This window comes from Orcinus orca, chromosome 7 (assembly GCF_937001465.1).
Source record: "Orcinus orca chromosome 7, mOrcOrc1.1, whole genome shotgun sequence".
Taxonomy (NCBI): Eukaryota; Metazoa; Chordata; class Mammalia; order Artiodactyla; family Delphinidae; genus Orcinus; species Orcinus orca.
In genome coordinates, this window is record NC_064565.1 from 27,868,695 (window position 1) to 27,894,667 (window position 25,973).

At 45.3% G+C, this 25,973-nt stretch overlaps 1 long non-coding RNA gene across 1 annotated transcript in view; it reads left to right on the top strand.

The window, feature by feature from the left end:
• The window catches only part of LOC117199756 (uncharacterized), a 98,232-nt gene extending 75,266 nt beyond the window's left edge, over nt 1-22,966 (top strand). The window contains exons 3-4 of the long non-coding RNA XR_004481077.1: nt 8,234-8,322; nt 22,877-22,966. This is a non-coding gene — a long non-coding RNA (uncharacterized LOC117199756). The remainder of the gene's footprint in view (nt 1-8,233; nt 8,323-22,876) is intronic.
• The last annotated feature ends 3,007 nt before the right edge of the window (nt 22,967-25,973 follow it).

Consider the following 25,973-nt stretch of genomic DNA (forward strand, 5'->3'; position numbering starts at 1 on the left):
TAATTCCTTGCTTTGAACGTGCTTCTGGTGGCTTAACACCTGTGTGTTCTGCCACTTACTTTCACATTTTCCCCCAGAAATCTCGTTTGCACTATTGATTTGGACTATCAAGGCAGAGTCTGAAATAATAAGGTTTTGGCCTATTCCTGATTTTACAAGGAAGATTGAAATTGTACATGTTCATCAGGTCGATTTTTTATTGGACACACAAAAGGGTGTTTGGTCTTTGGATGCTAGTTATTTGCAAAGTCAGCTGGAAAGAAGGTTTTTTTTTTTTTTTGCTATTGTTATTGGTTTTTTAAGGGAAAATGTGGAAACTTGATCCCTAGAAAATGTTAAATGGAAGTGCAGAGGGGCAGTTTGCCCACCCTCGATGTAAATAGTTGAATCAATCCAGAGAAATGAGCCATCCCTAGGCTGGCAGTGTGGCCATGAGAAAACCTGTGTTCCTTGCTTTGTACTAGCTGGCTGTGTGACCTTGGACAAGTCACTTAACTTCTCTGAGCCTCAGTTCATCAAGGTTTCACTAGGCCAGCAGTGGCAAACACTCCTGGCCCCAGGGGTAAGACAGAAAATACATCTGGATAAAGAGGACTGGGAAGAAAACAAAACAATGAAACAGAAAGCCAACAGAACACCAACTTTATTGTGAGGCTGGGGGGCAATCGGGGATGGTGGGGACTGAGGCAGAGCACAGCCCAATCTAAATGGGATGGCCCACTAGTCAGCTTCAAGCTGAATGCAGACCTCATGTGACCAGATCTTCTAATTTCTTTTTAAAGAGAAGGTGAAAAATCCAGAGGTTTATATGAAATCATTTACTTTTCAAATATATGGCATGTAACAATAAACCTGTGTGAACCAACAACACTCTGAACAAAATGAAGTTTTCCCCTGGACTGAATTCAACTTGGGGGTGCTAATTTGCAGCCTCTAGACATGATGAACTCAGAAATCCGTTGCAGGTGTGGAATGCTGTGGCCCTGTGAGTTTCATGTGCGTAGCCCCTCAGGGTCACACCAATGTCGAGGTGGAAGAGGTCTTAGCGGGTTCCTGGTTTGCCTCTCGTGCACCATCCCTGGAAGTTATTACCCAACCTTTGTTTAGCCCTTCCACAAGCCTGACTGTCCCGAAAGGGACAAACTCTGTTTGGAGTTCTTTCTTGTATTGAGGAGAAACCCTTCATTCACCTACTTCTTGGTTCTAATTCTGTCACCTGCAGTGATACAGAACACATCCTTGGTCTCCTGGGTCTTTAGACCTGGCTGAGCCTGCTTCTATCCCCCCACCCACATCAGACAGCTGCTTCCTGGGCAGTCAGGGCTTTGAAAGGTCTTCTTAGAGCACAAAACCCTGGGTAAGTTAGAGACATTTCCCTGGAAGAGAATTCAGCTGGAACCCCTTTCACCATGACTTGTGCATGGTTGAGGCGAGTTTCCCTCCTTTGGGGGAGAGAGGAGGGGGCTGGGAGGTATAGAAAGCCACTGCTAGCCTATTGGGAGACCTGAGGGAGGCAGGGTGCAACCTGTGTCCTTCAAAGGGTCACCACTGGGGGCTCTTTGTTCTGTAGAATGGGTCGAAGTGGGAGTGTCGTTTTGTCCCAGAAGGGTAGTCCTGTGACCCCTTCTCACCTCACTGTAACCTTTGGGTGCTTTCTGCCCACACAGGGATAACCTGGAATCACTTTCTCCTACAGCTGCTTGCTAGGCTCTGTGATAGAGCAGCAGACGGCGGGGCGGGGTGGGCACATGGCAGTGTGCTTTGGCCCCGCTGGAGAGAGGTGGGCAAGTGACTGCTGTTTGCGTCGACAGGCGTGCAGCTCAGGGGCCACTTGGGAGCCTGTGCCTGGATATGGGACAGAGCCTTGAAGAGACGTAGGACCCAGCTGCTGTTCAGAGCTATTCCGTGCGGGGTGAAATGCTTCCTTCAAAACGTGACTCTGCATTATAGTAGAGTCTCCGTGACGTATTGTGGGGACAGTCTTTCACATGCTCTGTGATTCGACCCATGAGTCTAGAACAGGGACATGAACTAGGTGTAATAAATAATATGCAATCTGGTGACTATTTAGCATCTGGTAATGATGATAAGTCAGGTTTGAAATGTTCCTTGAGGAGACTGTGAGATTCTGAGAAATGAAGCCAGGAAGACTGATTAGAGCCTATTGCTGTTCAGAAAATCTACTGCAAAAAATACAGGGAGGTATTGCTAGGCTAATAGGAGAGGCAAATACAGTCCACCTTGGCCTCTGAAAACCAAATGGGTGTAATCAGCAAATGTCATTGCTCTTAGGGGTGAATGCACAGGAGAGCAAGAGACACCCTGCCACACGGCGGTAGAGAGCGTTGTTGATTTGATCAGTGACAGCAGAGAAAGAACACATTAGCTTTTCTCTATGGTCCTTACTTCCTTTGAAGCCTTACTGATTTATTCATTTATTTGTTTGCTTCTTTGGTTATTTATCTCTCCAGTTTTAAGGAAAGACCCCTATTGAAGAAATAAAAGTTATGTTTTTAAGGGTTTGTGCCACCAAAATTTGTTCTTCTTAGGGGGGTCACACACTTGTTTTTCAGCTCTTTTTTTTTTTAACATCTTAATTGGGGTATAATTGCTTTACAATGGTGTGTTAGTTTCTGCTTTATAACAAAGTGAATCAGTTATACATATACTTATGTTCCCATACCTCTTCCCTCTTGCGTCTCCCTCCCTCCCACCCTCCCTATCCCACCCCTCCAGGCGGTCGCAAAGCACCGAGCTGATCTCCCTGTGCTATGCGGCTGTTTTTCAGCTCTTGACGTAAAGATTCATATCCTACATTGTGTACAGCTGTACCGGGTGGTGTTTACATTGCATATTTTGAGGATGAATCGCCCTATTCTCCCAAAATCTGGCCGCACTTGTTGGATGAATTTAGCAGTAACATAGAATAACCCTTTTGGAAGTTATCTGGGGAGAGAGTAACCCTAATCCTGTAGTAGTAGAAAGAAGAAAAACCCAGATAAAGTGGTGACTGTTTGTGAATGGAGGGAACAAAGACATGGGGAAGAACAGTAGCTAATAGTCAGCAGACCAGGGATAATTTGTGATGTAGCAGGAAGAAGATGGGCTTGGGTTCATTATTGGCTGTGTGACCTTGGGCAAGTTACTTAACTCCTCTGAGCGTCAGTTTCTCCATGGGTTAAATAGGGGAGAACAAATTTGTATCTTGTCAGAATTGAAGGGGAAAATGTGTGTCAGTGCCCAGCGCTGAGTGTGGCACAGGGTCACTCCCTTCTCCCCACTGGGTGATCTTCTGTCTTCACATATTTGTCATTCAGTGCCCTACACATAATGAGCACTTGATATTTTTTGGTTAATGTACAGAGGCAGGGAGTCAGAGCGCATTGTCCAAAACCCAGGAGGCAGACAGCCTGCCTCAGTGCTGCTCTCTGATCTCTCATTTGGAACCTCGGGTAAATAGGGGAGCCTGGGGAAGGTGCAGGGAAGGTATCTGGTGCAAGACAGAATCCTTCCTTTTCTCCCAGGCACGTGCACACACAGGCAGCACATGCCAGGCAGACCTCGGTCAGTGCATGTTCCAGTACCTTCCCTTTCTTCTGCCCTCACTTCCCAGAGTGAAGAGAGGTGATGGTTCCAAATGAAAGACTAGCAATTTAAGAAGTTTTTCTTAAGAGGGAGGAGAACAAGTTTATATCTCTTGAGAATTAAAGGAGAGAATGTGTGACAGTGCCTTGCTTTCCTTCTTCTTAATGTGAAGTATGAATAGAAATGTTGATTCTGTGTAGATAAATTATTTGATTAAACAGGACATCAGTGTGCTCAGTGGTTAGATTTGCCAAGAGATCCGAGGCAAGCTGTGAATGGTTTTCCTCATTTACTCGAGGATAAATAATGCAGGAAGCTCATCAGATTCGTCTGAATCTGACAGATTTGAAAGAATCTGATCCCCCAAGCTAAGGAAGTGGTGAAGGAGGAAAAAGATTGCCACGAAGCTGGTTTTACTGCTCGAGAAATCTAGAGCTTCAGAAAGCCATGTTGAAATCAAATTACACATCTGTCTTCAGCCAGAGTAGGAAATTGAAAGTTAAAGAGAAGCTTCCCGGGCTTCCCTGGTGGCGCAGTGGTTGAGAGTCCGCCTGCCGATGCAGGGGACACGGGTTCGTGCCCCGGTCCGGGAGGATCCCACATGCCGCGGAGCGGCTGGGCCCGTGAGCCATGGCCGCTGAGCCTGCGCGTCCGGAGCCTGTGCTCCGCAACGGGAGAGGCCTCAACGGTGAGAGGCCTGCGTACCGCAAAAAAAAAAAAAAAAAAAGAGAAGCTTCCTTCTCAGGCTTGACTCTGTTATTAATCAGCTTTCATACTGGGTGGTCTCTTTAGAGACTGGCCCGTTATGGCTATCGTGCATCAGCAAGGCCCTTCCCCAGTGGGCCATCCGCTGTTTGACAGGAAGTGGATTATCACGAGCAGAAGTCTCAGGGTGAACAGTGGTGTGTCACTGCTGGGCTTTCTAAACATATGCGTGCTGTCTTCAATTGGCTGCACACTGTGGCTGATGGAGGACACCAGGGCTATCTTATGACAGATAAATATGCAGTTAAGTTAAGATGTCCCTGCTGTCCCCGAAAGGGGATGGACAACTGCCTTCGGAATATGAATCCCCATACCATATTCAGCCCTGGAATATTTCTCCTAACTACTTCTTTGGGGTGTGAAAGGAGGAAACTATAATCATCCGTTAATATTGGATTAATTTCACTGATTAGTCTAGCTTTCCCCCCACCCCACCCCCTTCTTCCCTCCCTCTCTTTCCTTCCTTCCCTCCTTCCTTCCTACAAATACCTGTCAGGCTCAGGAGAGATATCATTAAACACTACAGGAAAATTCCCTGCCCTTATGTTATGGTGCTTGCATTCCTCTGTGTGTGTTTGTGTGTAGGAAGAGGAAGATACTAAGGCAAATAAATGTATATATGTGTTTATATACACATAATTGTACCTGTCCGTCTTTTTGCCATTTAAAAGCTGATGCTGTGACCAATTAGATACTAGAAAACTTAGTAGAGGCATTTAAGACCCCAAAGGTTTTTCCAGAAGCTCCCCACTACCTCAGAGAGTGGTAAAAGGAGACAGACTGTATACAAAGTATCTGCTGTTTGATTCCATAAGTAGAGTCTTGGGCCACCTCTGGGTGGGAGAGTCGGATGGCAGCCTGGGGGCAGGTGACAGTCCTTACTCAAACTCCAAAGTGCTTCTGAGGAACTGAAGGGTCCCCCCAGGGGACAAGCAGGTCTTTCATGTCAAGAAGACCGTAGGTCTGTGTCTTTATTCCTGTCTTACCCCTAGGTTCTTCTTTGTTATAAAGCAGAAACTAACACACCATTGTAAAAAAATAAATAAATATTTTTTTTTTCAGATTCTTAAAAAAAAAAAAAAAGAAGGAGACCATAGGGTTTGGTTTGAGGCAGGTTTTTACTGCCCTCTACTTGAGGCTCAGCCCCACCTTGGTTTGGTCTGTGGTTCTCAAGGTACAGTCCAGGGTAGGGCCCACCACTCTGCATCAGAACCACTCAGTATACTGGTTATCTATTGCTGGATAGAAAATTTTTTTCCCATGAGGAAGTTATTTTTATTTCCATTTCATAGATGAAGCAACTGAGATCTGAAGAAGTTACCCAAGTTTATACCAGTAAATGGCAGAGTCGGGTGCTTTTGACATCAAGTTATTTCCTTGTTCTATTCCATTATACGTGAGAATGAGATTTTGATACTTTCTCCGTGGCAAGAGCCAGCAGAATTCACCTGGTGTTTAGTCAGCTCGGGCTTCTATAGCAAAATACCATAGACTGGGTGGCTTAAACAATAAACATTTATTTCTCACAGTCCTGGAGACTGGAAGTATAAGATCAGGGTGCCAGCAGGGTTCTGTCTTAGATCCTTCTGGGTTGTAGACTGATGACGTCTCATTGTATCCTCATATGGCTGAAAGAAGGCCAGTTATGTTTCTGCCCTCTTTTTGTAAGGCACTAATCCCATTCATGAGGGTTCTGCCCTCAGGACCTAATCACTTCCCAAAGACCCACTTCCAAATACCATCACACTGGGGATTTGATCTCAACTGATGAATAATGCAAGGACCCAAACATTCAGTTCCTAACACGTGATGTATTCATTTTCTATTGTGTAACAAAGCACCACAAATTTTGGAGCTTAAAACGACCTGTATTTGTTATCTCCTGTGGGTCAGGAGGCCGGGCAGGGCTCAGCTGTATCTTCTTCTTGGTTTCTGACTTACTTCACTTAGTATAATAATCTCTAGTTGCATCCATGTTGCTGCAAATGGCATTATTTCATTCTTTTTTATGGCCGAGTAGTACTCCATGATCTATCTATCTATCTATCTATCTATCTATCTATCTATCTATCTATATATATACACACACATACACACACACCACATCTTCTTTATCCATTCGTCTGTTGATGGACATTTAGGTTGTTTCCATGTCTTGGCTATTGTGAATAATACTACTGTGCACATTGGGGTGTATCATTTTGAATTGTAGTTTTGTCCAGGCATGTGCCCAGGAGTGGGATTGCTAGGTCATGTGGCAGCTCTATTTTTAGTTTTTTGAGGAACCTCCATACTGTTTTTCACGGTGTCTGCAGCACTCTGCCTGTTTTCTCATGAGGCTGCAATCAAGATGTTGACTGCTGGGCTGTGGGAGAATCCACCTCCAAGCTCACTCAGGTAGGTGTGGTTGTCAGGCTGAGGGTCATGACTTCTTGGTGATGGAGGCTGGAGGCTGCCGCAGCTCCTAGAGGCCACTGGCGGTTTTTTGGCCCACGTGGCCACTTACTTCATCGAGCCAGCATGGAGTGTCTCTAGAGCACGTCTCCTAGCCAGATGGAGTCTTTTATAACATAACCTAATCACCTGTGTCATATTCTATTGGCTGAGAATCGAGTCGCAGGTCCCACCCACACTGAAGTGGAGATTACACAAAAGTGTGAACACCAGGAAGCGGGAGGAGCCAAGGGAGGCGCACCTGGTTTGCTTGATATAAGTGCAGATTGCTGGGCTCACCTTGAAGTGACCCAATCAGAATTTCTGGGGTTGGGCCCAGGAATCTGCATTGCGGCCACTGCCCAGGCACTTCCTGGTTGGAGAAGCCACACTGAGCAGCAGGGGACGCCTGGCGTTCTTTCCTGCCAGCGCTGCTGAGGCTCCTCCAATCCATTCCTCATGCTGACCAGGGGCCACATGGTGATGGGCCTTGAAGCTCCGGGACTCAGCAGCTAGCCCTGTGTCTAAGGAGTGGAAATGCTTTACCTCCACAGCCTGCCCGTGCACAGTGAGCCCAACACTCGGTGGCCATTTACCAGTGGGGTCTGTCCCAGAATGTAGACTCTAAATTTTATGTCCCTCAGCATTGGAAAAACCGGAAACGAATGTTCATAGCAGCTTCACTCATAATAGACCCAAATGGGAAACAGCCCAAATGCCCTTCAACAGGTAAAGGGTTCAACTACGGTGCATCCATGCCATAGAATACTACTCAGAAATGAAAAGAATAAACTGTTGATACACACACAACTTGGACAGATAGTCAGGGCATTATGTTGAGCAAAAAAAGCCAATCCCAAGAAGCCAGTATCGTGGATTCCATTTATATAACAATCAGACCATGATAATAGTTAGAAATGGAAGACAGATTTAGTGGTCGTTAGGTGTTAGGGGAGATGGTTGTGGTCATAAAAGGGCAGGATGAGGGATCCTTTGCTGTTGGAGCTGCGCATTTTCTTTCCTGTTGAGATGAATACATGAATCTACACAGGTGATGAAATTGTATAGAACTTTATAGACACACACAAAAATGAGTACAAGTAGAACTGGGAAATTGGAATAAGTCTGGTGGATTATATGACTGTCAATATCCTGTTTGTGATAGTAGAGTGTGATTTTGCAAGATGTTGCCTTTGGGGGAAGCTGGGAAAAGCATACAGGGGATTTTCTCTGTAGTATTTCTTACAATGCATGTAAATCTACAAGTACTGCAATAAAAATTTTAATTAATAAAATAGGGCCTGGACTTGAGCTTTCTCATCGCATCTTTGCTGTCCTGCACCCATCCGCAATAGATCTTTGTTAAGAGTCACCTTTCTTCTTTCTTCCTCCACAGTCCTCCTGGGGAGGAGGTCTTAGCTTCGGTTAAGTCGCTCTCTTCTTTTTACAGGAATCATTCTCCTCAGGTGACTGCCCTTCTTGGGCAAGAGCTTTGACCACAGAAAACCCAGAAAGCTGAGACATGGAGTTTCTTGCAGGGTAAGTAGAATCCAGCCTCTTCTTATTCCAGGGCCACACCTGCAGCTGCAAAAAATCAGGAGCAAACATCAAGACTCCAAAGGCATGACCCTGCATAGCTTTCCCTCATGGCCCACTGAACAGTTAGAATGCTGCATCCACAGCACGAGAGACTCACTTCTCCTGCAGCATCGTCCTACCGTGAGGCTCTGAGGTTAGTGGCATAGCTTTCGATATCGCTGGTTAGATCAGGAAATCGTGGACCAGCAATCTGTCCTGTTCATCGCTGTACCTCCTAGCATAGGGCTGTCCATTAAATGTTGAGTGAATGAATGAATGAATGAATGCTGAGCCTGACTTTATTACTGTCCAGTTTCATTTGGAAGAGGCAAGGAGGAAGACACAGTGGTTCTCTAAGAAAATGCTACGTGGCTCTTGTCAGGATTCATTCCTCAAGGCTGGAATCAGGGCTTCCCTGGTGGCTCAGTGGTTAAGAATCCACTTGCCAATGCAGGGGACGTGGGTTCGAGCCCTGGTCCGGGAAGATCCCACATGCCATGGAGCAACTAAGCCCATGAGCCACAGCTACTGAGCCTGTGCTCCACAGCCCGTGAGCCACAGCTACTGAAGCCCACGTGCTACAGCTACTGAAGCCTGCACGCCTAGAGCCCATGCTCCACAACAAGAGAAGCTACCGCAAAGAGAAGCCCACGCACCGCTATGAAGAGTAGCCCCCACTCAACACAACTAGAGAAAAGCCTGCGCACAGCAACGAAGACCCAATGCAGCCAAAAATAAATAAATAAAATAAATAAATTTATTTTAAAAAGGAATAAAATATTTTTAAAAATAGGCTGGAATCAGTGACAACATGATACTTTATTTCTCCCCATCCCCCCGATTTGCATTTTAGGCGTATGTTCTGGTTGAGCAGTTCTAAAAACATGTTAAGAGGAATATCAGGCAAGGCTTGATGAAAAGAGTAGACTTAGCCCTTTGGATCATGGCAAGTTGTTCCCTCTGGTTTTTGAATATTGGGAAAAGTGCTCTATAACAGAATTGGAGCTGGAGTCCCTGTTTAGCTGCCATCCTCAGCATTCTACTCAGGTCCACTCGGCCTCCCCAGCCCTTTTCGTAGCTGTCTTTCATCTAAGATGTTTTGCAGATTCTTTCTGATCGATGGATAGAAGCTGGTCCTCATCTCAGCATCTCTGTAAAGCCAGCTCTGCTTGCAACAAGTCGCTTCACGATTTCCAAAGTTTCACTTCATGACATCTGGAATAAAATACCTTTGAGTGAAGAATGTCAGCAGAAATATCAAATGGCCTGTTATACAGAGGAAGGAGGCTTGAGTCTGGGGCCCCTATGAATGTGTGCTGCAGACATCAGAGTTTAGGTCAATGGCCAGATTAGCCTCCTATCTTGTCTGTGAGCAATCAGCCTAACCAGGCAATTGTACCGTGTGTGCTTCTGGCCTCAGCAGGAGAGTAGGCCATTGGTCCCCCTTGGCAACCATCAGTCTGTCCTCCTTACCTTGATGGCCACTAGGACTGATGCTGCTGTGGGCTATCTAGTTGGTCTTGGGGAACCAACTTCTAGCTTAAAAGGTGCCCTTCTCTGGGGGACCATACTTGTTTGCCTTCTAGATTTATGGAGTGTAGTCTTAATATTATCGCAGGATGGTGATGGCAGTAGAGCCTATGGTTGAAGTGTTCGGAACCAAAGTACCAGAGACCCATATAGGGAGTTGCTGGACTGTGGACCCCAGTGGGGGAAGAAAAGAGGGCTGCCTCGAGCTGTAGATCTGTAAGAAAACATTGTTGACTGAATCAACACCATATTTGACACATACGTATGTAAGTCATGTAATTGGAATAGGAATGTGAGCCTTCTGCATTCTCTTTTGAAAATATCAAAGGGTGGAGAGGGGAGAAAATCTGGCCAGAAAATCTTTTTAAATTTTTTTAATTTTAATTTTTGAAAATTTTATTGCCATATAGTTGATTTACAATGTTACGTTAATTTCTGCCGTACAGCAAAGTGATTCAGTTATACACATATATGCATTCTTTTTTATATTCTTTTCCATTATGGTTTATCACAGGATATTGAATAGAGTTCCTTGTGCTACACAGTAGGACCTTGTTGTTTGTCCATCCTCTATATACTAGTTTGCATCTTCTAATCCCAAACTCCCAATCCCTTCCTCCCCCACCCTCCCTCCCCCTTGGCAACCATCAGTCTGTCCTCTATGTCTGTGAGTCTGTTTCTGTTTTGTAGATAAGTTCATTTGTGTCATATGTTAGATTCCACATATACATATGGTATTTATCTTTCTCTTTCTGATTTACTGTGCTTAGTATAATAATCTCTAGGTCCATCCGCGTTGTTGCACATTGTCCAGAAAATCTTGTTCTTTGCTCTCTGTAAGGTCCCACAGACTTTTTGTGACGCTCAGCCTGAAGAAATTTTCCTTCCACCAGTCCCACCAGTGATCAGCTCTTCAGAGGGCATGGTTTGGGATGTAAGACAGAGGTGGAAAGATTGCATCTTGAATAATTTAAAATTATGTTTTATCCTTAGGACACATGCTTTGCTATAGTTCAGGGGTGTGTAGACTACTGCTATGATTAATATACTAGAAATCTGTTTAGTGGGTCACTGAATTTAGAAGCTTTTCATCATCTACATCTTCCTAATCAATAGGTATTAAAAGGCAAGTGCTATCAAGTAGGTGGTCTAGGAAATTTTCAGTTAAAATGGAGTTTTTGTTTTCAAAAGAGGAGGAGACATCTATAGGTTGAACTCTCCTACTTTTATTTATTTATTTTTTAGATAACAGTCTCAAGTGTGTTTCAGTGCTTTAAAAAATGTTTTAACCGTAGTTTTTTCTGATTTAGTTTAATCAATACCAGGGTAAGTTATTTCACTCTGTGGTATACTTGTGACATGAAATGATTGATTAACTGGAAAAATCTCTGATGGAATAGTGGCTCTAGGCAGTGATTATCAATGGCTACACAAACACTAGGTGAAAGTTCATGGGGAGGCTTTTTAGTGGGTGAATCAGATTGACATCACCTGAACTCATTGATTATCACAAAAAGTGCAACAACCAGACATTCTGTGCCTCCTGATGTGATGCAATAGGACACCACAGCATGGTCCATAACATCTTGTTGCTAAAAATATTGAACCTAGATGGAATCAAATCTCTAGATCCAACTACCAGTTTATAGAAAATACAGAGGAAAGGGGAACATGTTGGATGACACCACAAGGATGCATTCAACCACTGGACAAATGACCAATTTGTCATTTGTCCATAAATGGCATGGAGAAGAAAGGGAGAGAAAACGGTTTTGGACTGAAAGAGACTTAAAAGACTAATCAAACAAATGCTATTTGCAAACTTTGGAGGCTGATTTCAACAAATTGACTATAAAAATACATTTTTGAGACAATCAGGGAAAAATAAGGGTGGTTATGAGGTGATAATTAGAAATTCTTGTTAAGTGTGTTGAATGAGATAATGGCATTATGGTGAAGTTAAAAAGAGAAAAAAATCCCAATCATTCAGAAATACATGCTGAAGTATTTATGGGTGAAATGGTAGGAGATCTGGGTTTTGAAATCCAATATGAAAAAAGGTGGAAGGCAGAGATGAAATAAAAATGGCAGAATTGTTGATAATTACTGAATCTGGGAATAAGTACTTGGGGTTCATAGTCTAGTCTTTCTACTTTATATGCTTGAAATTTTCCATAATATATGGTTAAAGTAAAGTTGAAACATGTTCTAGTTTTTGTCTGAAGGCCTCAGAGAAATGAAGCAGAAGACATAAAGAATGGAATAAGCTATGCCTCTAAATGATGCTTCCGTTTTTCTTTTTTTATTAAGGATATATTTTGTGCCACAGGCTCGAGCTGTCTTAGTTGAGGGCAACAGGAATCCAGAGAAGGAGGTGATAATTGCTCATCAGACGGAGGAAATTTAGAAGGGACAGTGCTAAGTTTAACTGTCTGGAGGTTGTTGGATGCTATGGTCTCTGAATGTTTGTTTCCCCTCAAAATTCACGTTTTGAATTCTAATGCACAATGCGATGGTGATAGAAGTTGGGGCCTTTGGGAAGTGATTAGGTGATGAGGGTGAGGCTTCATGAATGGGATTAATGCTCTCATAAAGATCCCATAGAGCTCCCTAGCCCCTTCTGCCATGTGAAGATACAACAAGAAGTCTGTGACCCAGAAGAAAGCCCTCATCGGACCATGGCACCCTGATCTCAGACTTCTAGCCTCCTGAACTGTGTTTATCCTTTATAAGCTACCCAGTCTGTGGTATTCTGTTATAGCAGCTGGAAGGGACAAATACATTGGGCTATTTTTAATTCGGATATGTTTCCGTTTTCTGCCAAGACCTATCCGCAGTGCCTGCTAGAATGTCTGGGAAAAGATCGGGCACTTAATAAATGTTGACTTGATGAATGATTAAACTTCAATTAATTGGCACCCCCCCTTTTGTATGAGTGGCCTAGATAAGGCTTTAACAAACAACCAATGCAATGAGTAATCGATCTAAACAAATCCTTAGTGTTGGAGAGAAAATGACCACTATTAGGTGTCAGGAATATTATGCCAAATAAGTACAAAGCATCTTCGTTACAGTTAGGCACTGGGCTGTTTTAGAGATGGAGTCACTGTACCTGTTTTGCAGCCTCATGAATTCTCATTATCATCTCCCTGGTTATAACAAACAAGAATAATGCTAAAAATACTAATTTCTTAGGGACAGTATTACCGGTGTGGAGACACAAGATTATCAGCAAACGAGGAAACAAAAGGGGCTTCAATAAAATTACTTCCTATCAAGTGTAATAAACATGTACAATAAGTTATTATTAAGGACCTTTGAGGCAGACCACATTAATGAGATATGGAGACACCTAAACTAGATTTCAAGTAAAAAAAAAAAAAAAAAAAAGCAAGAATAAAGGCGAATGTAAGAGAGAAGAGGAAAATGAAGAAAAAAAAAAGGAGTAGGTATGATGAAAATTGCCCTGCCGTTCTGTGGCAAGAGTGAAAGCAAACCTAATGACTTTCTCTGCTTTCAGTTTTAAAAATAAGACATTTCTCAGATATGAAATGTGGTCCATTATCTGTCAATGGTGTTCCGAGTTGTCTTCAGGCAGCAAATGTATGCCATAAAATAAAGTTCAAATTCCCCACACCCTGCTTTTAAGGGGCGGCACAAATCTAGCCTGTTTGGAAAATTGGTTCTTGATGACAGTTTTTCTACCCTTGCTTAGAGGAATTCACGGACGCGTATGATGTGCGTGTGTGCGTGCGCGCGCATGTGCGCCTGTGTGTATACTGTGGTTCATAGATTTTAAGATGAACCCTTTTTTCACATTTCAACATCTCTGAAACCAAGGTGTGTGTCAGGGTTGAATTGGCAGCATTTTTTTCTGTCTTGATGGCTCACAGAATAATGTTGCGTCTTATCATCGGCCACATCTTACGTTGTAAATTTGATTTATTTAGAGGCAGGGTAGGGTGGGGAAAGAGGAAGAGGACAGAAGTGGGAGAAAATGTGATGATGCTTTGTATAATGGCATAATTTAGAAAAAATGCTTTTTAATTTCAATTCCCAATATTCGTTTGGGTGACTGGGAATAAAAGTAGCACTTGCTTATATTCTTTGGATGGATCCGTGGACATGGTTAAACTCTTCCCTCTGAATTCTCCTTCACTTGTTTGTTCCAGCCTTTTCTGTTTCTCATACATGTGCAATTTTAGCTTGGTTCGAGCTCCACATTTACAACTTTCCAAAATGCACCCATGACTTAGATCAACTGTTAGTTTGAGAAAAATCAACCATGAAAAGATCTGAGAAGAGCGTCAGAGCTGTACTCTAAGGTGGGACAAAAATGCCCCTTAATATCTTAGAGAGTTCTACCTCCTCTGAGTCCAAACATATTAATGTGTGCCCAAGCTGTGCTTCTGCTTCTATTTGTCATTTCTGGTTTTCTGGGCACAAGCTCATGCTAGATGCCAAGCAAACTGCAGGCTTCAGCTCAGCAACTATGAAATAAAGGGGCCTTGGTTCTCTCCTCCAGGAGGGAATTGCTTTTAACCCTTCAAAGCAGTTCCTTTGGTTCCTTTTTGTAGCTGTAAGTCTTAGGGATTCCTACTTAGAGGTGAGGGCATTAACTCTCCTGGGCTCAGATGGCATGCCATCCATCACACAGAGGGAGAGGAAGTGCAGCTGGAAAACCAGTGCCTCCTCAGATCAGGAGCCTTGAATATTGAATTCTCATGCAGGATCTGGCATCTCTTATACTGGTTTTGATTTTGTGATACAACTGAGCTCAGATGAACAGGTGATAGACTGTGGCTCTGGTTGGATCAGCAAGATGGTGCTGCTCGAGGTTATGGGGCAGATAGCAAAGGCATCTGAATATTGGTCGCTGAAAATCAAGTGATGAGTTTGGATAATAGGTGATAGAGAGAAAGCAGTAGCATACAGTCTCTGGCTCTATCTCTAACCCAAACACCAGGCAGAAATTCAGTGAAAAATACTCATCAAATCAATTGAGCCATATTAGCGTAGGCAGGGTTTAAGAGTTCTGGGCATACACTCATTGCAGACAGTAGAAATGGGGTGATGTTTGCTTGCCTCCTATGCAAATGTTTTTTTATGCGTCCGTGTAGTTACCAGTTTCATTAGACCCAGTCTTTCCTTGCCAGAACCCAAGCAAAATGTCACCTCCCTTTTGGAGAGATTTCATCATTGACAGAAACATAATTTCACTTACCCAGCGAGAGAAATGTTGACACTGACAAGAAGATAGTACCTTTTACCTTCAAAACTGTTTTATAGGAAACAATTTAAGCTAAAAGAGCTTTTTCTTCCATTTTCTCCGTTTTATCAGCAGTGATTACTCCCTTTGCTCTTCTGCCATGTCAACCTACGTCCAAAGTACCTGAGTTTGATCTGATCAGTGTCTGGTTTAAAATGAAGATTAAATATTCCCAGCCCAGGTTTTGGAGTCGGGGCACCTATGGGGATTTGGAGCAACGTTTAGGGTGCTGGTAATGTTAACCTTGTAGCTGTGAGGGGGTGGAGGGGATGTGAAATCTCAACACCGTGAGAGTTGCCTCTCTGAGCATCATCACCATGTTGGACAAGGTCAGTGCAGGGAGGAGAGCCATCCCAGGTCCTGAGCAAGGACGTCTGTGGGGATGAGGGAGAGCAGTAAGTTAGGCAGGAAAGGGCCAAGGAGAGTAATAAGGGAATGAGCTACCCGTCTCTGTCGCCAGCTAGAGGCAGATGCCTTTGTGGTGAGTGTGCCTGGGGAATCACACTGCCTACATTGATTGATTGGATTGCCGGGCCATGGAGCATGCAGGATCTTAGTTCCCCAGCCAGGGATTGAGCCTGTGCCCCCTGCATTGGGAGCGTGGAGTCTGAACCACTGGACCGCCAGGGAAGTCCCAATCCTCCCCCTTACTTAGCTCTGTGACCTTTGTGAGCTACGACCTCAGTAACGACTCCATCATCCATCTAATTTCTCCGGCAGAAACCCAGTAGTCACCTCTGTCTTCACTTCCCCTACGTGTGAGCACGTCCTTTTGGTTCAGCCTCCAGAGGATCTCAGAGCCAGCCACTTCCCTCCACCTCTATTGCCACCACTCTAATCCAGACCCTCTTGGTCTCTTTTCTAGAATACTCCAGCAGCCTCCTTAACAGTTCTCCCTGTCCCTACCGTTGACCTCTGAGAGTCTGTTTTCCACGTGCAGCTGGAGAAATCTTTTAGAAACATAATTGGATCACATTCCTTCTCCGGTCATAATCCTTCACGGCTTCCTTTGCACACAGCACAAAACCCAGAGTCCCCAAAGAGCACACAGAGCCCTGCAGGATGGGGCCCCGCCTGTTCTCAAGCACCTTGCACACGCCTGCTTCCTGTACTCACCATTGTCCAGTCAGTTGAGCTTTCTTTAAGCTTGTTTCATGCTCCAGATCTTTTCATGGGTTATTTCTGCTGCTTGGAATCCCTTTCTCCCAGCACCATGCCTGAGCCTCTCATTCGACAGAGCTTGTCTTGAATGTCACTTCCGATGTGGGCCACCCTTCCCCTATTTCCCTTTGACCCAGCCTCCTGTTTATTTCCTTCATAGTACATTCCAAATTTGCAATTTGTAATTCTTTTATTTAATTGTCTTGTGTCCCTTTTCCCCACCAGGGCACAGGGATCACAGCTGGTCATTCACTGTGCTATCCCCAAAGCATAGCACCTGACACATTAGTCGGACTCTGTAAATACCTGGTGAATGAATGAATCCAACGAAGTGCTAAATAGACAGGTATTGAATGAATGAGCAAAGCTAGTGACGTCTAAAAGTGTGTGATTCTTTTTAGGGGTATTGCCATTGTTCCCAGCAGGTAAAGTGTTAAGCCCGATGGACACAACATGGTGCAGGGGAAAGACTGGGGACATTGGTACAGAAAGACAGAGCTCGAGTTGTGGCTCTGCCTCTTATTAGGTGTGTGATATAGGAAGTGTTTCTTAACCACTCCCAGCTTTAATCTTCTCATCTGTGAAATGGGGGTTAGACATCTTTACCTCAGAGGGTACCATGAGGAGTAAAGGAGTTAACGTATGTAAATCCCCTGGCATAGAGCTAGCATGGGATCGGCATTCAACACCCGGTCACTCATTTCTTCCCTTCCACCAACAAAACTGGAACTACAGGCATCCGTGAGCTGATGAGAAAGGTGGTTTTGGAGGAGAGAGAACTTCCAGGTGCCAGCTCCCTCCCCCACTCTCACCCCCCAGTCACATTTCGTTAGGAATCTCAGACCATTGCAGGAAGACACTTTTTCTAGCAGTAGAGGTTGCCAGTCGTTGTGGGACATACGAGCCAGGTCATTGCCTTTGCTTATTCTTCCTTGAAGTTGCACATTTCAAACTGAAGATTCTCAGATTCTTCTGTTCAGAATATGACCGTATTTGGGGGTGAAACCCAGTGTCTTTTTTTCAACTGTGTTTCCTAATACCCTCCTGACTGCCACCTCCATTACTCTGCTTGAATTAATACCGGAGACCTCTAAGAGCTCCTAACCCTATTTCATTAAGTGGCATTATCCCATTTGTCTGAAAATCTGCTCTCTGCTCTTCGTTCATCAGCAGAGGGACTGAGCTTTTCCTGGGGTCCTAACTGTTCCCTCTCACTTGGTTTCTGGACTCTGTCCCTTTTCCGTCTCCTTCCTGTCCATGTTCCTACCATCTTTCTTTCTCTTTTTTCCTCCATCCGTCCTTATCCTCACTGTCTCCCCACTGAATGTTCCTTTCGTCATCTCTCTGCTCGGTGGTCCTCTTTGAGTAGCACAACTGGTAGAGCAGATACTTGGGTGCCCCTTATCACATCCCTGGGTCTACTTGGGATTTCAGCCATGGCTATAGAGGACAGCTTCAGGTCCTCCTTGCTTCTGTGCCTCAGGGCCTTCTCCAGTGCCAAGGCAGCCTGGAAGTGTCGGGGAGTTATGGCCTCAGAGGCCACTCTCAACCAAGTGGGAGGGACCCTGGGTCTTGGTGACTAATTGGATTTGGCACTTGAAGGATAAGGAGGGGTGTCGGATGACTGCCAGGTTGTTGAGTTTGGGGAGACTGGGAGAGTCCCGGGGACGGCAAGATAGAGAAAGGACAAAGGCAAAATATCAAGTGAGGGCAAGCGACCTCAGGGCAGGAATCACTTTATTTACCTTTGTATTCCCAACATGTAGCACAGCACTAGCATCTAAGTGTTCATGAAATGTTCACCGAAATAGCAAACCCATTTCTTCCTGTGCCAGTGCCTTCAGGGAAAGCTGTTCGGTTGGTATGGCCTTCTTCAGAAAGTACCAGCTACCCAGGCACCATAATCTTATCCTGGAGATATCAATAGATTTTTCTCTTTTAATATTTGTTCCATCGTAGTACAGAACATCAGTATGAGAGTCATAAAACTGCTATTTCCTTGTCATTTATCAAGCCACTGTGGAAGTCGTTTGCTTTTAGGGGGGATTCATCTTCTAGAAGATCAGTATTGCACAGTATTTCGGCATGCATCCTAAGTGGTTAGGCAAATGTAAATTGTTTAGCATTTATATATCACTTATATTCTCCAGGAGTGCAACATTAGTTAATTCTCACGATACCTAGAGATAAGAGTCAATTTCAAGGCGTGATTTGTATATGTTTCAAGTTTAGAAGTGTTCTCTGTCTTTTTTGGCAGTAGCTATTTCACTTTCTATCACAAGACTTCTATTTAATTTTGTTTATCATATTCTTCTTGTACTGGTAATACATGATGACTTTTATTTGCTGTGCAACTGCTATTTGAATAGCTTGGGACTCAGAGCTGATCTCAAAGGTCCTGCATCCTGCCTGGAGTTCCAGGTTGTTCTTGGAGTTGATTGTAGTTGATTGTATTCTCCCACCCTTGGAAGAATATCTACTAGGATTTACAAAGACACCAGCCCCTTGAGTGGAGAAAGTGTGAACGTCAGTCCAGGAATGAGTGCCAGTGTGCTGCCCTGGGAGATAGATGCATGACTGAGACACCAAGGTGCATGCCCTGGAGGTCCTGTGCCCCTGGATGCAACCAGGTCTGTCTGGCCCCAGATCTATCTGACCTCAGGGCTATCTGACCCCAGGTCTATCTGACCCCAGGTCCATCTGACCTCAGATCTATCTGACCCCAGGTCTATCTGACCCCAGGTCTGTCTGACCACAGGTCTATCTGACCTCAGGTCTCTCTAACCCTAGGTCTCTCTGACCCCAGGTCTCTCCGACCCCAGGTCTATCTGACTCCAGGTCTATCTGACCCCAGGGCTATCTGACCCCAGGTCTATCTGACCTCAGGTCTATCTGACCCCAGGTCTGTCTGAGCCCAGGTCTATCTGACCACAGGTCTATCTGACCTCAGGGCTATCTGACCTCAGGTCTATCTGACCCCAGGTCCATCTGACCTCAGGTCTATCTGACCCCAGGTCTATCTGACCCCAGGTCTCTCTGACCCCAGGTCTATCTGACCTCAGGTCTATCTGACCTCAGGGCTGTCTGACCCCAGGTCTGTCTGACCCCAGATCTATCTGACCTCAGGGCTATCTGACCCCAGGTCTGTCTGACCCCAGATCTATCTGACCTCAGGGCTATCTGACCCCAGGTCTATCTGACCCCAGGTCTATCTGACCCCAGGTCCATCTGACCCCAGGTCTATCTGACCCCAGGTCTGTCTGACCACAGGTCTATCTGACCTCAGGTCTCTCTAACCCTAGGTCTCTGACCCCAGGTCTCTCTGACCCCAGGTCTATCTGACTCCAGGTCTATCTGACCCCAGGGCTATCTGACCCCAGGTCTATCTGACTTCAGGTCTATCTGACCCCAGGTCTGTCTGAGCCCAGGTCTATCTGACCACAGGTCTATCTGACCTCAGGGCTATCTGACCTCAGGTCTATCTGACCCCAGGTCTATCTGACCCCAGTTCTGTCTGACCTCCAGTCTGTCTGAGCCCAGGTCTATCTGACCCCAGGTCTGTCTGACCTCAGGGCTGTCTGACCCCAGGTCTGTCTGACCCCAGATCTATCTGACCTCAGGGCTATCTGACCCCAGGTCCATCTGACCTCAGGTCTATCTGACCTCAGGGCTATCTGACCTCAGGTCTATCTGACCCCAGGTCCATCTGACCCCAGGGCTCTCTGACCTCAGGTCTGTCTGACCCCAGGTCTGATTTTTGCTCTTATCCTTTACCCCAAGGGGTTACTAGTGCTTCCTAAACTTTCCCACCGAAGTGTTCTTAAGAGGCACAGGACTGGGGTGCATAGCCCTCCCATGGTGGGGTGTGGGTGCGGGATGCTGAGGACTGGTTAGGAGTTTAATCAGCAATTGTAGGCAACATGCAATTTCTTTGTCTCTTTTTTTTTTCAAAAATTATATTTGCTATGAAGAACTCATTCATTTTGTATTCTGCTACATATCTACTTTCAAAATGTTTAAAATTATGTAACATTTAGAAAAATGAGTTTTCATAGATGAGCCATGTTTATCCTCTGCCTCCAAGTATAACTCTGGGCCAGCCTTGGTGAACCCTCCAGGGTACATACATCCTAATTTGAGAACCAGTGGGCGGTCTCAGACAGGTACAAGGTGGGGAGACAAAACGTGGATTCATGCAATAAAAGACGGCTAAAGCAAAATAGAAAACATTTGGACCACGGTATGAGAAAACAAAAAAACGGGGAGAGAGAGAGAGAGAGTGTGTATTTGTGTGTGTTTGTGAGAGACAGACAGACAGAGGCAGAGAGACAGAGACAAAGACCAAGACCTAGATAGACAGAAGAGACAGACCAAGATAGAGGATACAGATTGTTGGTTGATTGGCCCAGAAGGTTAGAGCAGGGCGTCAGTGGAGGCTCTTGGCTTTGTGCCCATGTGTGACTGATTAACTTTGTAGGTGAGAGCAGGAGGTGACTGGACCTGAAGTTGTTAGCTGGGTCATCATGTGGGTCGTCCACAGCCACAGACCCTCTCCTGGCCGCGTCTGGGAAGGGAGTTGATCTCTGGATGGGCTTGGTGACAGTTACTGTCCTGAAGACATGTGGAGCTAGAGATAGAATTCACTGGCGCAGTGGACTCTGAATCTGCCTGCAGATGTATTCTGGTCTCTAGAAATACTGTCTTGCTGCTCGTCTCTGTCTCTGGGGATATGTTTTTATTCGTCAAGTAACTGGATTCCTAGTTTGTTTTCCAGAAGGGAGTATCCTAGTTTCTCAGACATGAATATTCCCATTGTTGGAAAGATTATACTTCTTTACTGTAAGTTGATACATTAGCATCCTGGTGTAACAACCCATCTCCCGTGAATTTTCTTAGCAAACATGTGTTCCCAGAGTGAGAACACACTTGGGTGAATAGAAGAAGTCAGGTTTTGCATTTGCAAAGCTGAGGTGCAGCCCCTTGAACCCATGATAGAACCTGCGAGTGTGAAGAAGGAATCTCTCTCTGAGGCCGGGTCTGAGCAGCCAGCCAACGGGTTTTACTCACCCCTTTCAATGACATCTTCCTGTAGGGGGATTAACCTTGCACTTGGCTACGGATACACTTATAAAAATGTTCAGTCTCTGTAGTAAGCAGAGGACTGCAGATAGAAAACTGGCATGGCATTTTTTTTTCTTAGCAAATTGGCAAAGTAATGATAATATATAGTGTTGGGAAGGGTGTGTAGAAAACTGCCTTTTCATACTGCTGGTGAGAATGTAAAGTGGTTTAGCCTCCGCCTCCCCCCCTTTTTTCTTATACAGTAAAAGATTTAAAAATTCCTCTGCCCTTTGATTCACCAAGTCTACATCCAGGAATTAATTCCAAGGAAACCAATGATAATAACGGTATGGCTTATAGCAGTGAAAAAGCATCCAACCCCACCATACATGCCCTGCAGTAGAGAGTGGCTAAGTCAGTTAGCCACTGAATGAAATGATCGTGCGGCAGTCAATTCACTGACATCGAAAGATGTCCCTGATCCAGTTGAGTGAAAAAATATTGGATAATATGTTCAATACGTGTAGCCTAATCCTGTTTTGAATATCTGAGAATATGTATGTGTGTATATGTATATACGTGTATGTTTGTATATATGTGCATATGCCCATTAACAATGGCTTCTCGGAGAAGTGGGATGGTGACTGCTTCCAACAGAAATCCATCTGGTCCCTCACCCTTGTTGAGACATCAGAAGACCCCTTGGTGTTAGTGCATTTAGGCTTCCTAACTCCGCCCGCCATCCCTGGGTTAGTGGTCTCTTGTTCGGGATTTTTTAGACCCGGCCAGGCTGGCTTCTGGCTCCTACTCTAAACTTCTGCCTGCTCCGTGTTTCTGATTATTCCACTTCTGCCCCGTATCCCCCTTCCCCATCAGTCCCAAGCTGCTCACACCACTGGAGTTTGATTCGTCACTGGTCCATGAACGTCTCCTTTAGTTTCCTGGCTGCGGTTGTTCTTCACCAAGCTGGTGCCTTTGGGACTTGACTTTGTTTGCCCTCTCCTGGTCCTTTCAGCCATGCATATGCCCGTTTAGCCAGCTTGCTGCTGTGGTTTCCTTGCCACCTACAGTGAGGCCATGCCATCTGTCTGGCTTTTGCTCGTCTCCGATGTTTCTTCCATCTCCTGTACTATTCCCACCGCCCCCATGCCTTCAGCTGCCCACATGGCAGGACCTGTCACTCGTTCCTGGAGAACGTCCAGGAGGTGTGGGGTTGAGCGGCAGTGAGCTCGCCTTCCATGTGGGAGGCCTGGCTGAGCTCCACGCGGCTTTGCGGATGACCCTGGCCTGCCATTCTCTATTAAGCATGGCTTGTGTCTGGGATGGATGACATTGTCTTTCCACGGAGAAGTGGGCTTAACTTGTGCAAGGAAAATGGCTTCACTGACGGGTAGGAGGACAATGGGACTGAAGGGGAAAAAAAATGTTCCAGAAGCCAGGAATGATTTAGTGCTGTACTTTGAAGGCATTATTCTTTCTCTCTTTTTCATTTAGGATCTCTGCTCTTTGTCCAAGAAGAGCTAAGATATCAGTGGAGAGAAGGTGGCAGAACCACAGACATCCTTATGCAGATGAAGCTGGGTGTGAGTACCATCTGCGGCAAGTTGCTTATCCTATTTGATTTTTAGTTTCCTCACTTGATAAAAAGAAACTTAGTAATAATAGTTACTTACTGTATATTTACTATAAGCCAGCCACTCTGCTAAACCCTGAATCCTCCTAACAAAAATATAGTAGATTCCATTAGTTTTCCCTTTTATAGGTTGGGAAAAGGAAATTTTAAAGAGCTTAGATGTCCAAGTTCAGACAGCTTGTAAGGCATGAGCCAATATTTGAACCCAGTCAGCCAACTACGAGCCCACACTCCAAGTCTACACTGTTTGCCTCTTCTGTGGACCAGTGTAGGTGAAGTGGCTCATTCAATGCCAGTACATACTAAGTGCTCAAAAATTGTCCCTCCGAGGGCCATCCTGAGTTGACATGAGGTCAGACTTTAGGGTCAGAGATTCTCCTCTTCATGGATATCCCTGGACAACAAAAACCCAGGAGGGGCTGGCTGCCTCTGTCCACCTCGTATCAACGTCGGTAGGCTGCAGGCTGTGTCTTTCATTCCCTGTGTGACAGTGAGCAATGAACTTCCAATTTATGGTCTCCCACTTTCTTTATGGAGCCCCTGTTCCTATACCCCATCAATCATTGTCACTTTGAATTTTCGCAGTGTTTTACAAAATCAACCTGTGCTGATCTTTCTGTTGGTTTAAAGCTCGTGCAATGAAGATCTATGCATATGTTGTCTCCCTGAAGTGGGCATTGTACTGCATAGAATCTTCAACAACAAACCCTCAACAATTACATCAGCTACTACAATTAATGTTACGCCACCACATAGGCACCCACGGTTTGGTGCACTAAGTGCTGAGTTCAGGGGTCTCAAACTCAAATTCCTGTCAGGCCAGCAGCTTAAAGGAGGAAGCAGGCCAGGTGGATAGCAATGAACCTAGAGCCCGTGGCCTCAGCAAAGGGGTGACTGCTCTGAGCACTGGCCGGGTGTTGCCAGGCTGGACCGCAGGCTCGCCTTTGTCAGAAGTTCGCCTTTCTCAAGAGAGATTGTAAATATGGATTTTTATGTGCGATTTCTCAATGTAAAATGTTGGCAAATAATTCACATTTTTAAAAAATAAGTCCTCATCTGTTAGCTATATACCATTTGTTTTTTACATTCTCTGACCTAGAGCCCTTTTAGGTCACTGAATGAACAGTACACCATAATAAGAGTATAAACTGTGATCCTAGGAAAGTGGATATAATCAAAGGTTTAAGTATCAGAGGTCTCTAAAGAACCATTGTCAGGCCATTGCCACTTAGAGCGGCAGCATGGGACCCCAAAAGCCTCACTAGTGGGCCAACGCTAATTGCTGTGGCCTCCATGCTCCTTCCAGGCTCTCGTCCTAGGTTCCTTATTCTTGTTTTTGCAGCTTCAACATTCCTTGTGTTCTCTTCCGGCCTGATCTGCCAACTGAGCCCAGCTGTGTGCATTGGCTCACTGCAGCTCTGCAGAGCCAAGGCTTTTGAAACCCAGGTGGGCTCCATGAGCCCCCAGAGCCTCAACCTGATGCCTGTGTGCTCCTGCCCCAGGGTCAGCTTCACCATCTCCTCACCAGGAGTCTTTGAGGTAGAAACCACGGGTGGATACTAGCCATGTCACACAGACACTAGGTGTCCACACTGGCCAAAGGGCACACAGGGACCCTGAGCCAGGATCTCTCCTGGCACTTCTGGGGCCCAGCGGGGTGTTCCTAGTCATCACTAGCTGCAGCCCGACCTCATGGCTGCAGTGAACTCTGCGGAGTTCTGAACAGCTGGTTCAGATGGGATTGGGCGTGGATGATTCCTTCTCTGTCTGGCTCCGCCCCTGGGACTGGGATGAATGTTGACATGAGAGCCCATGGCAGTGGGTTTTCCAAGAGGAAAGGCAAGGTTATGTTCTGATGGGAGAGAGGTCTTTCCAGAAGCCTGGGGGATCTGGTCATTTGGGTTCCGGTTCACTGAAGGGTTGGAATAGGTGCTTTAGGATCAAAGCTGTGAATAATCAGAGGGTATTCGAGGCCCATTTTTATGTCGGTGTCTAGGGCCTGTGCCAAGCCATCTTTAAAATTCTCTGGTCTATTAGAGTCGATTGCATCATTTTGGTTCATTTTCTGTCCGACGAAGCCTGTGTATTGAAGTTTTCTGTTGGATGAACACTTACAGCTTCTCCACATCTCTGTTGTTTCCGGACCACTTGCAAATATTGACCAGCACTGCAGTTAGCAAAGCAAAACCATGGTAGTGGATACCCAAGGAACTCACACTTTCCGGGAAAAGACAAAACCACTGATACCTATTGTTTTTTAAATCTGAGGGCTTCCAACCAATGAAGCCCCTTCTTCTCCCCGGTAAAGCTGTTGGAGTCATTTGAAGCTGCTGGCCCAAGGCCATTTGGCACAAGGAACAGACCGGGGCTTCTTGCCCTCGCCAGGCTGGGCAGCCCCAGTGTCCTGTGATCATGCACTGTTGGTCTGGCTGGGTGGCTTCCCCCTTGATCATGTCTTAGCCCCCAGAGTCCACAGAACTGGAAGGGACAGCATCTGGGCCTTGCAGAGCCTTCAGGTCCAGGTTTGCATTTACTACAGCCAACAGTTTTCATTTTTGACAAGTGAAACAATCTTCTTGGTGTCTTGGTGTTTCACCGTGAAGCATCAGCACAAGTTGTGTGGAACAGAAAATTCACGACATGGATTTGTTGAAATGAGGTAAGAGAGGTGCCGGGTCCTCAGACGAGTGGGCGTCTGAGTGCTGAGTTCAGGGGTCAGTGGATGGTCACCAATCATCACAATTGCTGATCCTGGGCTCAGGAGGGGAAGGGTATCAAACTATGATGAGTGGGACCTGGGCTTTCATTTTTTTTCCCAACGGCAATCAGTGATAGGTGAATCTGGGCCAGCACACTCTTTGACTTGGACCTCTATCATTCATTCCTCAAACATTTATTGAGCACCTACTCTGTACCGGGGACTATGCTAGGTGCTGGGGAATAGACTAATGGATAAGA